Source organism: Tigriopus californicus, chromosome 11 (genome assembly GCF_007210705.1).
Source record: "Tigriopus californicus strain San Diego chromosome 11, Tcal_SD_v2.1, whole genome shotgun sequence".
NCBI lineage: Eukaryota > Metazoa > Arthropoda > Copepoda > Harpacticoida > Harpacticidae > Tigriopus > Tigriopus californicus.
Genome location: NC_081450.1, coordinates 13,034,063 through 13,046,214, shown reverse-complemented (window position 1 = coordinate 13,046,214; position 12,152 = coordinate 13,034,063). Strand labels below are relative to the sequence as shown.

General features: G+C 40.5%; 1 protein-coding gene across 1 annotated transcript in view; it reads right to left on the bottom strand.

The window, feature by feature from the left end:
* The window catches only part of LOC131889932 (uncharacterized), a 17,719-nt gene extending 14,994 nt beyond the window's left edge, over positions 1-2,725 (bottom strand). The window contains exon 1 of the mRNA XM_059239161.1: positions 2,504-2,725. The gene's annotated coding sequence lies outside the window, so the exon portion shown is untranslated. The remainder of the gene's footprint in view (positions 1-2,503) is intronic.
* Positions 2,726-12,152: the final 9,427 nt, after the last annotated feature.

Genomic DNA, 12,152 nt, shown 5'->3' with positions numbered 1-12,152 from the left:
ACAACATGGTATGCGCTATGCTAATCAGATAAAGCTCAGAAATGTGAGAAATATATTAACTTTTAACTTTTGTAAAAACTTTAGCAAGTAGCAAAAAGATAGTCAATACTTGAAATAACAATATTATAGCAAAACTTAAAGAAAAGCTTTGTGTAGAAGAAGGATAAAATATTAAGCTATCTCAGTTTCTAAACCCTTTTGGATTTGTACCTGCTTGCTGTCTGAAGCAAGAAAATAAGTTCAGAAATTGCCCTCTAAGAAATCTTATTTTGAATATGTTTAAGGGCTTATTTTGCTTTGGACACCATCAATGAGCAAATCTGTGTAAAGTTATTTTGCTTTTAATTTTGTAATTTTGAAGTCCGTATTTTCTGACACATTTAGTCAACTTTTGGACACCCTTTTTTCCAGAGGTGTTCATTGCTTTCAATTGACCAGAATGAATGCAGAATTTATCTCTAACAATAAAGCCGACATCAACAGACGGATCGGTTCGCAGCAAACTGGACACCCTTTAGTTTTGGACAACTTTGAACAGGGATGGACAAAAGGATCCAAAAATGAAATGCCCACCCTGCTTAAAGCTGTCGGCCAACTTAAAAATAAACCTTAGGTAAAGCAAATCTGAGAAACTTTGAGGGGTCATGCGCGCACACACAACAGACCAGATTGATGTTGACAACAACACGTTTCATATATTGAGGCCGATGCTAAGCAATCACTAACCAGGATCAGGAATGGGTTAGCTCCATCCAATGAGATGACATTTCGTTGCAGGATCCCTGAAACTCCGTGTATCTTGGGATGTACGGCACATTCCCAACATTACGGGCGTTCATATTCGTTAAAAAATCCCCTACAGAGAGGAGAAGGCCATGGAAACCAACTTTCGAACGTACCGTAACTCAGACTGACTGTTGCCTGGCAATCCAGATGTACCAAAGATTGTTTGCATATCCTAATTCAACTGATTTTTGATAAATATTATAAATTTATGACATTTCTAAAGGGGGAAAAATATGGAGAACAGATGAAGTTAAAAAACCAAGCAAAAATTGAGCACCTTTTGAATCGACGTGTAAGAAATAGTAGGGAATGAATGCAGGACCTTGATTACTAATTGGGCGAATATTATACTAGTAAGTTGAATTCGGAAGCAATTTGTCTTGGGATGCTAGGGTTGGAGGGATGAGCCTCGCCCGGCCAAAAAGGTCAGCCTCACATCGTCCATTTCCAAATTCCATTAGGCAGTGTAATTTCCGATATCAGTTTGGTTCTCCATCTGTGGAGGTGGTTTGAGTCTAACGGTTTCCTTTGAAGAATGGTCAGGGAGGAGATTCGAACCTGGATTTTCTCTCATGCTAGGGCTCTGTGCTTACCGCTACGCCTCGTCTCGTCACAAACTATCTAATAATTAATACAAGTCAATAGACATGCATCTGCCGCTACTTTAATGTTTTGAGCCCATTTTTTAATAACACAAAGGGGAACAGGGCGTAATGACACACTGGTTTTCTCGATTCATTTATGAGAGCCGCGCTAAATTTATCTGAAATTGGGGATGATGAATTCACGGGGCGGAAATAGGGGCTATTTTAACTTACAGACTAAATTCCAGATGATAGAACTAGAATTCCCCAACAATCCCAACTCATCAAACTAGACAGAGTTCAACTCAAACCTCTGGTTTTGCCTCTGAACTTCTGAAAAAACTTTTTAATGGTGGTCGGGAATTTTTTTTCATTATCTTGATGAATATTCAAAATACTCAAAGTCCTAATTTTCGTTAAAAATAAATAGCGAAAACGTTCAAATAACCTGTAAATAGGTGATAAAAATTTTAACAATTTGTCACATGATTCTTACATTCCGGCGTTACAATTTGAAAAACTTGGTGGTATTTTGCTTTTCAAAGGATCTTTGTGTATCTGGCTTTTGAAACGAATAATTTTACATTGCCCTTGAACTGAAAATTCCAACATCAATGCGACGAGACGCTTGACCATGATCATTTTTTTCGGCAAGGCATTTTGTTAAACGTTTGTTCCGACAAGCGATCATCAGAGCTGAATTTTAAAACAGAAATTTTATTTTGGTCCTACACCGTCAAAAACTCAATGCTAGAATCTTGCAAATATATGTGAATTGAATAGTGTTATACAAATATCACCATATTTGTCACCGTGACCTGCCAATCACTTGGGTCAGTGAATTTTTATTGAGAAGTCCAGTGCCTAATACTGTCATTAATCGTAAATTTTCCTGAGAATGCCTATAAAATAATTCTCTTTACAATTGCAAGGGAACTTTGCCAAAGTCATTCAACAACCAAAATAATGAACGTGATACCAATTGCTACATACACGTATATATGTAAAGTAGTTCTTCACTCACATCGAGCTCACCGATCGACGATGACCTGAGCCCTATAATTTGGACCAAATTGCGGGACAACGCCAGCATTTTAAAGTGAGGCTTTCTCGTATCAAGTCTGGTCTCTTACCTTTCTTTATACGAGATTGTTCCCCAATTGCTCCGTAATTACCACAAAGAGTCGCTCCAACGACCATAAACTATCCACCCTTATGCCGTGCGAATCCCGCAAGAGTGACCTCTTGTCAAAAGAAAAGAAATCCCGTGATCCATGGTCGTCCTCATGACCCAAAACGTTCCAACCGTGTTTCACGTCCCCTCAGGCCCATCAAGTAGTCGACCTCAAAGACTTAGGCCCGGTATTTTTCCTGACTGACTCCCTTCGCCAAGCCCCTCCCTTTTCTCGAACGTTATCATGAAGGCCTCAACCGGAAATGGCAGCGCTGAACACGGTTCGAGGGCTAAGGATCTCATGTCCCAGAAACCGTGCGGTAAAAGACGCCAAGAAGCAGGGAAATGGTCTTTATCAGGCTGTAATGGTTATTTCGAGCAAGGAGCGAGATACTGACATGGAGCTGGAAAGGGATTTAACCAACAAAATGCAACGAAGAATAGTCAGCAATACGGTACTGACAGAGGACGGAATTCTAAGTAATTTATTTCTTATATTGTTTTTCTCGTATTGAATCAAGATTCGAAGTTCATAAGGTTTAAAAAAACACATGTGCTAATATGGATAGCATTTAACCAATGGCTCCGCTCAAACGTTAAAGATCACACCGAAATGTATGCCAATGACCATGAGGGTGTACACATTTTGGTAATTGGACGAACTTGACTAAGAACAACAGGACCCAGGATAATCAGACCAAAGAAACTCGTCCGAGCAGAGAGCTCAATCCAAACAAGCAACTCCACCCGGCGGACAGTTGTTCAACCCGGCTGTCAACTTGATCCATTGCAGAATAACTGAGCACAGCATACGCAAATAGAAGTATCCAAATATTTGGAATAACTTTGAAACTTTGAAAATTTTCTTTGCATATACGCTTGAATATGCCTTAACCTCTTTTGGTGAAATGTGCACTTTTTCGGGATCAGTCACATTTATTAAAACTTGGACGTTTATCTATTTTTACGCATAACAGGCATATTGCTTAATGATAAAGTAACTTCGTTATTCTGAATTTTGGAGGGCTGAAATGCCAAGTGATTCAAGTTGTCCTGGAAGATCGTGGTCTGTTGGGTCGAGTTGTCCGTTGGGTAGTTGTATTTATATCCTGGGAACAATAGTATTGAATGAAGAATCGTGTTGTTGAGTAACTTAGGTAGTAAAGTCAAAGTAAAAGCCAAAAGGACCTGATTTGCTTTAATAGTGCTGCATGTTCCTAAAGAAGATGGATATTCCTTGCTTTGTTGTACTTTGGCTTTACGAAAACAAATGGTCAAAAGGTCAGCTCTCTTCGTTTACCACTTAAGAGTGAACAGTAGACTTCATCCTTAGTTGTTAATGAAATATGGGCTAAGAAAGCCCGCTTAATTGCAATTCAAAGGTTGATTAAATTATATCTATGCAAATGCTTCCAGAGAAAATCACGCTATTTTTGCGTTCCTAATAACGACAGTTAAAAGAGGCCCTCCTGTGTATTACCTCAGGGAATGGTAGACAAGAGTAAGAAAGTTTGAAGTCAGTAGGGAAAAAATGCCGCCGATTTTAATGGGAGAAAAGCTCATTAGAAAGTCTCTCAAAGTCTGAAGAGACACAGAAAGAGAAGGAAGTAAATCTGGCACAAAAGAGCAGTCTCTCCAACTTAATTGAGAGCTTCCCTCCGTTTCTATCTGCGGAGGTAGTAAAAGGGAAGTTTGCTCTAGACTAATGTTACGGATTGCCCCGTTTCAGGCTTTAAACTGGAGATCGTAGAACATGATTTTTGTCAAGTGTTTCCGAATTGGAAAGGAAACTGCTCCATGATTGGGAACACCGGGAGAGCATTTTTCCGATAATTGCACGGAATCGGGAGGTCTCTCAATAACTGATTGCACCGTCTCCAGTCTTTTCGAGGGGTGTCCCCACTGTCCCTTTTGGAACAGGATTACAGCTTGTTCCATGACCCTTTGAAAGTCGGACCTTCACTGTTCCATATTCATCCCGAAAAACGTCAACATGACAAAATTAAAAGCCCAATGTTCAATCACATCATTCCCTAGACATGATCAAGAATCGCGAAACAAAATTCTTAATTGCTCCACTTTTTGGGACCACTGAAGGTAGCCAACATATATTACAGTGGAATAGTCCAAAGCAGCATGGCGTTGGCCCTCTGTTTCCTTCTCTCTATCAAAATAAATCACTCTTGAGAAAGATCATGGCAGAGCTCTTTACTCACTTGGTTCGAAACAACTCTGCCAAATTGACTCCATGTTCTAAAGATTGAAGACGAAGAAACTGGTTTGGAGTCATCTTAGATTTGTAATTATTGGGCCTGCAAGGTCGAAAGATCTCCCACACCTCACTCATGGAACAATTGTACCATAATCAAGTGCTGATCCAAGATCCCCCTCCTCCACTTCAGAAGATGTTAGATAAATGGAACAAGGAAAACAAGAGGATCTTGGCACGGTCCTGCCGAGACTTATCTCATTTTCTATGAACAATGGAATTATCTTTTCCTCACTCGCTCATTCTCCCTCTATCTCTCTTTTGCTAGCTCTTAAGGCGGGAACAAAAAGATCTAATTGACTTTCCATGTTGATGAATTGATTGTCAACCAGTCAATCTAAGGCCATTTGCCATCAACGAACAGGGTGATTCGGAGTCCAAAAGCTATCGAAGGTTTGGTTAATCCACAGAATTTTGGTTGCTACTTCCAGGTCATCAAAGCCAAAGTCCTCTGTGAAAAACTAGTCATAAGAGTTGACAAGAAGTTAGAGCTGAGTTTTAATAGCATTATGTTTCACCCTGTGGCTGATTTTTGCTAACGAAAGGAGGTCCTTTCTGCCTTTAGAATCTGGGACCCAAACAATTTAGATAAGAACCAATGGAAAGTGCGTGTGACTTTGTTCCTTTCTCCTTTGGCGTTAATTTAAGGCCCACTTTTCCTTTCTCCTCATCCAGACCATTCAGATAAGAATGGCTTTTTGAAATGAGAAATCTAAAAAGATCGGCGGTTCTCTTTCTCCCAGAACTCAATTCCAAACTCACTCCCAGTCTAATTCCAAAAGTAGTATTTGTACGCGGAACGAACGGCTGATTTTCATTCTTCCTCGGCCTCTCCGTGACAATTCACACATTTTGGACCAAATTGTGTGTTCCTTGGACTACGATGAGGCCAATCCCTTTTCAAGATGGTCCCTGATCCTAGGTGTAATCCCAGTTGACCCTTCATTGCCTCCTCAACTATCACGAGGGATTACTTTCCTCTCTTCCAAGGGTGACAGATCCCGGAGAAGAAAAAAAACCATTTTCTCCACCAAGTGTGACTTGACTGCCAAAGCAGGCCGAGTCTAAAAGGCGAATTACTTGCACCGAGACCCTGATTCAAGACCTTATTACGGTGTATTCCACCCAACAGCGAGACTGATCATGATGAGATACGGTTCATGTCTTGGTAGGAGGGAGGCATGCCAGGAGGTTTCTCGATTTCGTGGAGGAGGGTTGGAAATGGGAACTGTGAAGTAGGAACAAAGACCATTTGGAGGATTGAGTGAAGAAATAGGAGAGGAGAGGAGGTTACCTCCTATGAGGTTATGATACATTCACAGGTGTGGTAGAATCAATCATGAGCAACGAAATGGAAAATGTCAATGAGGGATCATCAGGAACAACATGACGTGTTTCTTATGGGAAACGAACGAGAACTGACGAGACCTGACACGTGACAAGCTCTCACAATAATAATATCAACAACAACAACCATACCAAATTATGATCAGATGGCTCATGACGCGTGACAGGGTGGCCACTCCATGCCAGCAAGAAACAAAAACATTGGGATCGTGTTGGAACTCAAGGATGAGGGAAGTTCACATGTTCAGCTCCACGGTTGTTGTCATCTTGTAGGTTAAGTTGATCCTCAGGGAGGGTGTAATCACGTCGTTTGTATGGAAATTCGAAATTCCCGCTCTCCTTCCTTTTCCAATGCTCACAAAGGGACTTCATTTGTTCATGGTGGCTATGGGCTGGCTGTAGATACACTCTCACACACACACATGCACATACCCTATAACCACAGACTTGAAAGTGGGCCAGTCAACTTCAAGCCAGCCTCCAAGCCTCTAAAGACCTTTCTCACGTGATGTCTTTGAAGAGAGAGAGAGAGAGAGAGCATCGTTGGTGATGGCATAGTCTTCTAGGAAGCAAAGGAGGACAAGCCCAAATTGAGAACCTGTAGAACTAGTCTACGTACTGTCGAGGAGGAAGGGGCATGATGGCCCTGAAAAACAAAACTCCTTAATTGAATTTTACCTCCCCCCCTTCTCTCCTCTTAAAATGAGGTTCTAGAAGAGACAGGAGGAGAGACGCTTTTGAGTCATTCTGATGAAATTATCTTGGGCAAAATGGAGGAAGAAGCCCAAAGGAAATGACAGGCGGGATATGGCCGTATTCTGGTGACTGATTCCCTAACCTGACAAGACGCCCTAAAACCTGCCATTAACCACTTCATATGATGCAATGTCGGGAATGTTTAAAAACCTCCACGGACCAAGAGAGTCTTGAGTTGACTTGGATTTTGCAAGTGAATGCAAAAATTTGTCCTGAAAGAGCCTTTAATGCACTCTCATTTAAAAGAGCTAAAAAGGTTGCCATGAGGTGAGGAACGAAGAGGGTACCGTGGAAAAAGATGAAGAGACGAGATCCTATTAAACCAACATCAAATACGGGAATTTCATAGGATTATGGGCCTTAGTTTGTGCATGAGCCCCAAAATCATAAACATTTATGGCTGCATGCACTTCAATTGGGTCGGTTTTGGAACCTCATTTCTTTGTGAGTGGGATCGAAGCTGGAAACGATGATGGTGTTGGTGGTGGTGGTGGTTGTGGTGTGGAAAGAAGGAAGGACTTTAAGAGACCAGATTGGCCAAATGAATTCAACACACGAACGAGGACAATCTGAAGCACTCAATTAGCGAGATAAGCAATACTTACGACCTTTTTTCTTCCTCGACCATACCGTTTATTTGCTTTAGTGCTCTAGCATGTACCAAAGATGGTTACTCCATAATAACCTAATGTGGTATTTTGTTTCATGCTTGATAATAACACTATCACTTTTATTTCAATATATAAGCTTAAATTGACTATTCACAGACTTCTAGATGAGGTTCGAGCACTTTAACTGTTCGGAAGAACAAGTAAATGCTATTATTGGCAATCCAGAATGTTCGAGTATTTGAAGGAATTGCAGTATGGTGCCCACCACTGCTCAGGATTGTCAGGAAAAACCTTGGCCACTGAAAATTGATGATTTGTCATATTTCCCTGAAAACTGAGACCGTTTTGTTGACAGCCTAATAAAGTCAAGATAAAAGGTTAAAAGAGAGGAGAAAAAGCGTGCAACGAAAGGAGTTTAAGCAGTGCCTACCAACAATAAACCCAATCGTTGGAAGTCAAAACTTGGATTCAAATCCATCCCAGAATATATCTCTTACATGTTTCACTTAGGATAATGTTGCGTGAAGCTTTTGACGTAATCTGAAATGAAGCAAATTCCACGTGAAACTAATGGTTTTTTGTTTACATTGCCTTACTACGCTTATCTGTGGAATCTGCACCAAGAGAAGGTCATGAACTTTGTCGGTTACAGCCTTGTCAGACCTTGAAGGATTTGATAGATTAATGGAACAAGCCTTTGAATTTGGGTGTTTCAGGAACAAATTCCTATTAGGGGCAAAGTTTTCATTGACGAGGTCAATTGTTGGGGGTTTGATTCTACTTTTCATTGAACATTGAACAACAATTTGGGTAGTTTTTGGCCGATTTAGATGAGCTTTTTCCTGAATAGAACCTGTTCACAATTAGTTGTCGACGGTTCTTGAAAGTCCTTTATAGCAAGTCGATTGTCATCTAAAGTAAAGAGGGATTTCTAGCTTTTGAAATATTTTGACTTCTTCAACCAAAGATTAGAAAAGTAATCGCAGGCACAGATGTTTAATCGGGATCCGATAAAGAGTCAAAGGTTTATCCCCCGAGCTCATATTTTGAAAATATTTGCTCATTCTACAGTTACAGGCCTAGTCTCATCTGTACGTGATTTGCCGTCGTAGCAGGTATACTTGGACTCGGCCACTGATAACTCACAACGGACGAGAACACTTAGTATATCGGTAGCAGTTCAATTTATCCAAAATAGGCAAATAATATGAACCTAGAGATCTTGCCACACCAATCAACAACACTAAATTTGGGCCCAAAGATCACTTTTGAAACTCAGAAGAGGAGAGGCTGCAAAATTTTCGACCCGATGGTGGCCCAAATAAACTTTTGACGATATTACTTTGAAACGTACACTTTTGTAAGTTTTTAACTCCAATGAGTTTAGGAGCAACAGTCCATTGCTCTATTGATGAGTTTGTTGGGACTGGCAAGGCTTGTCAAGTTGAGCATTTAGATGATCTCGTGGTCACAGATCAGGATGCTTTAGAGGCCATCAGGGACTTGAGACTCTCGAGCTCCCCTGGCCCTGATTAGGTGACATCTCAGTTTCTGATGAGATGCTCACAGGTTCTTGCTCCTGCTTTCTCGTACTCGATGCGTTGCATCTTGGACCAGGGCAAGTTCCCCTCCGCTCATGTTGTTTTTTTCAAAGGGGGAGATAAGTCACTCCCCAGTACCTATAGGCCGATTTCTCTCACTTCGAATATTGCGAAGGTGTTTGAGAAGATCATGAAGTTCAAACTTGTTGAATTTCTTGATATACATGAAGTCCTTCCTCCCAGCCAGCACGGGTTCCGAGCACATTTTAGCACGGTTACCCAACTGATTGAACATATAGAGCAGGTTATTGAGGGACTGGAGAGCCATGAATCGGTCGACGTAGTTTATCTCGACTTTGCCAAGGCCTTTGACAAGGTAAATCATGGCCTTTTAGTTAACAGGCTCCATGAGATTGGGATCCAAGGCAAGGTTCTCAATTGGCTAAGAAGTTTCATTTCTGGTAGGAAACAATTGTTAAGGTTAAGGGATCCCTTAGTGACAGACATGATGTCAAGTCGGGCGTCCCTCAGGGCTCCATTTTGGGTCCTCTCCTTTTCATCATCTTCATTGCTCCACTTCAGAAGCTTGGTAGTAGTAATGTCAGTATCTCTTCCTATGCTGATGATACAAAATTGGTAGTTGGTAGGAATGATCAGAACCCCGGTTGTCTGTTAGAGGTCCTAGACCAAATCTACTCCTGGGTTGCTGCGAGTAACATGGCCTTGAATGGAATGAAATTCCGTTCAATGACCTTTGGGTCGACGCCATTAGACACTCCACTATTAGATGATGAAGGTAAGGACATTGAGCAGGTCTCATCCATGAAGGATTTAGGTGTAGTCCTCCAAGATAATGGAAAGTTCGATGAGCATATCCAGTTGAAAGTTGGTAAGGCTTTTCAAACATGTGGTTGGATATATCGTACGTTTAAGTCAAGAGATAGTGTTACGATGCTAACTCTGTACAAGTCGATTGTTCAGCCGCATCTTGAATATGCCTCTCCCATTTGGGCTCCAATCAGTTCAGCAGGTTTGCAAAAGCTCGAGCAGGTCCAAAGATGTTTTTCTAGGAACATTGAAGATATGAGAGAGCTCTCGTATTGGGAGAGGTTAGAAAGGTTGGGATTGTACAGTACTCAGAGAAGGTACGAAAGGTATCTGATATTGTACGTTTTCAAAAGCATTCATGAGCTTTGTCCCAACCCAGGATCAATTTAGGATTTAGGGTCAATTATAGTGACCGTAGAGGCTTAATGTGCGTTTTGAGAGCACCTTCAAGCCCTCGAGAATCCAGGCTAGTTAAAATAATGATGTCCAACTCTCTTCTTTTCTCGGGCTCCTTTATTGTTTAATTTGGTTCCCTCCAATATTCGTAGGGAATAATGTCAAGTCAACCGGTACTTGGAGAAATTTTATATAGCATTCCACATCAACCATATATTCTAGGATTAGCTTGGTCTGCCAATTCAAATTCGTTGGTAGAATATTATATATATTAATATTGTACAAATATTATGTGAAGATTGAAAGGTAATAAATAGACTAATTATAACCTTTCATTTTAAAAGTAATGGGGCTTACATTCCCTGTAGCAGTTAGAAAAGCCCGTGAAAAAACAAACCCAAAAAAAGGATTTATTCGTTATCATTGCCAACGCTTGCCCTTTTTATGGCTTCACCTGTTGGAAAATTTTACGAATAGGATTTGATTAAAAAACTGTTATTGGATTTACAAAACTTCGATTGGATCCTTTGGTACTGAGCTTGAAAAGTAATAACTAAGGCAGACTAAGATCTGAAACTTTGGGATTCCATGCAATTTGCAATTGATATTCATGATGTCTGGGATTGCCATTCATCAAATTTGGATGTAAAGTTATGTAATGTATGACAGTGATGATGAATTAGATCAAAGCTTGTTTCGAGATACTTTTGCTGTCTGATGTGAAATTGATGCAATGCAAAAAAGTTGGAAATTACGATTTTGCAGTTTTTTCGATAGACAACTCGTATTTTTTGACCAAAAAGACATTCTCCTTCAAAGCACGTACGTGATTTGACTTAGATTAAATACCCAATAAAAGCGACCATCACTCTGATTCTTTTTTGTAAAATGTCGCTCAAAAAGATCACCCACTTTCATTTTCTGGCAAATGTCCGCAAATGGGACGTTTTCCATGGTTCACATTTGAATTCTTTCCTACTACATGATTTCATGATTCGCACCCATTAAATAGTTCCCAAAGAAATTCCGCATTTACCACGGCTTCTCTCTGCCTTGACTGATAGTAACAGAAACCAGAAAAACTTAAAATGGAAAGGGTCCAAAACGCCCGTGAGAATCAACCTAGCGAGTTAAAAAATGTAATTTTGAGGACAAAACTTTGAAATGAGTTGGTTGGACCACATCTCTGGAGTCTCTATAACATGTTAAGATACGAATAAAATAATATTGTTTTAGGTCCGTCCCTTCCGAAGTTGATCTTAACGAATTGGAACATGCAAATTCTTCTCCCTCAAGGAATGTCACCCCTTGGTCTATTTACCCACAATGTTCCAGAGCTTTACTAACAAGTCAGGGAGTTGGGGAGAGTATATAAGCAGGACTGCTTGATTAATGGAAAGCTTTCGTTCTGTAATATAAGTACGTACGCAGTTTGACATGCGTGGGTGTTTTCCAAAAAAACAAGGGCATCGAAGATCCGGTCAAGGGATGTAGGCACTCTTATATACGTATATAGGAGAAAAAGATCAGACCATTAGTATTCCATCACTTCCTTCACTCTGACTTATTTACGTAAAGCTTAATCCAACGACATTCGCTGATCGCAAGTTAGAATTCTATGGTTATTTATGAACATATTAGGAACATCCTAGATTTACATAGATCACGCGCGAACGAACCCTTATCCGAGAAGTGGCCTTTTCTGCACTTTCATCTAGCTTGGGGATCACAAATCTATGACTCTCCCTTTCTTTTGTTCCTTGAGTCCTGGTTTGCTTTCCGTTTCTTTGGATTCAATTAAGATAAGAACCATCGACTCTTTGCAACTTTTGGTGGCTACTTTGGCTACTTTGAGCTCAT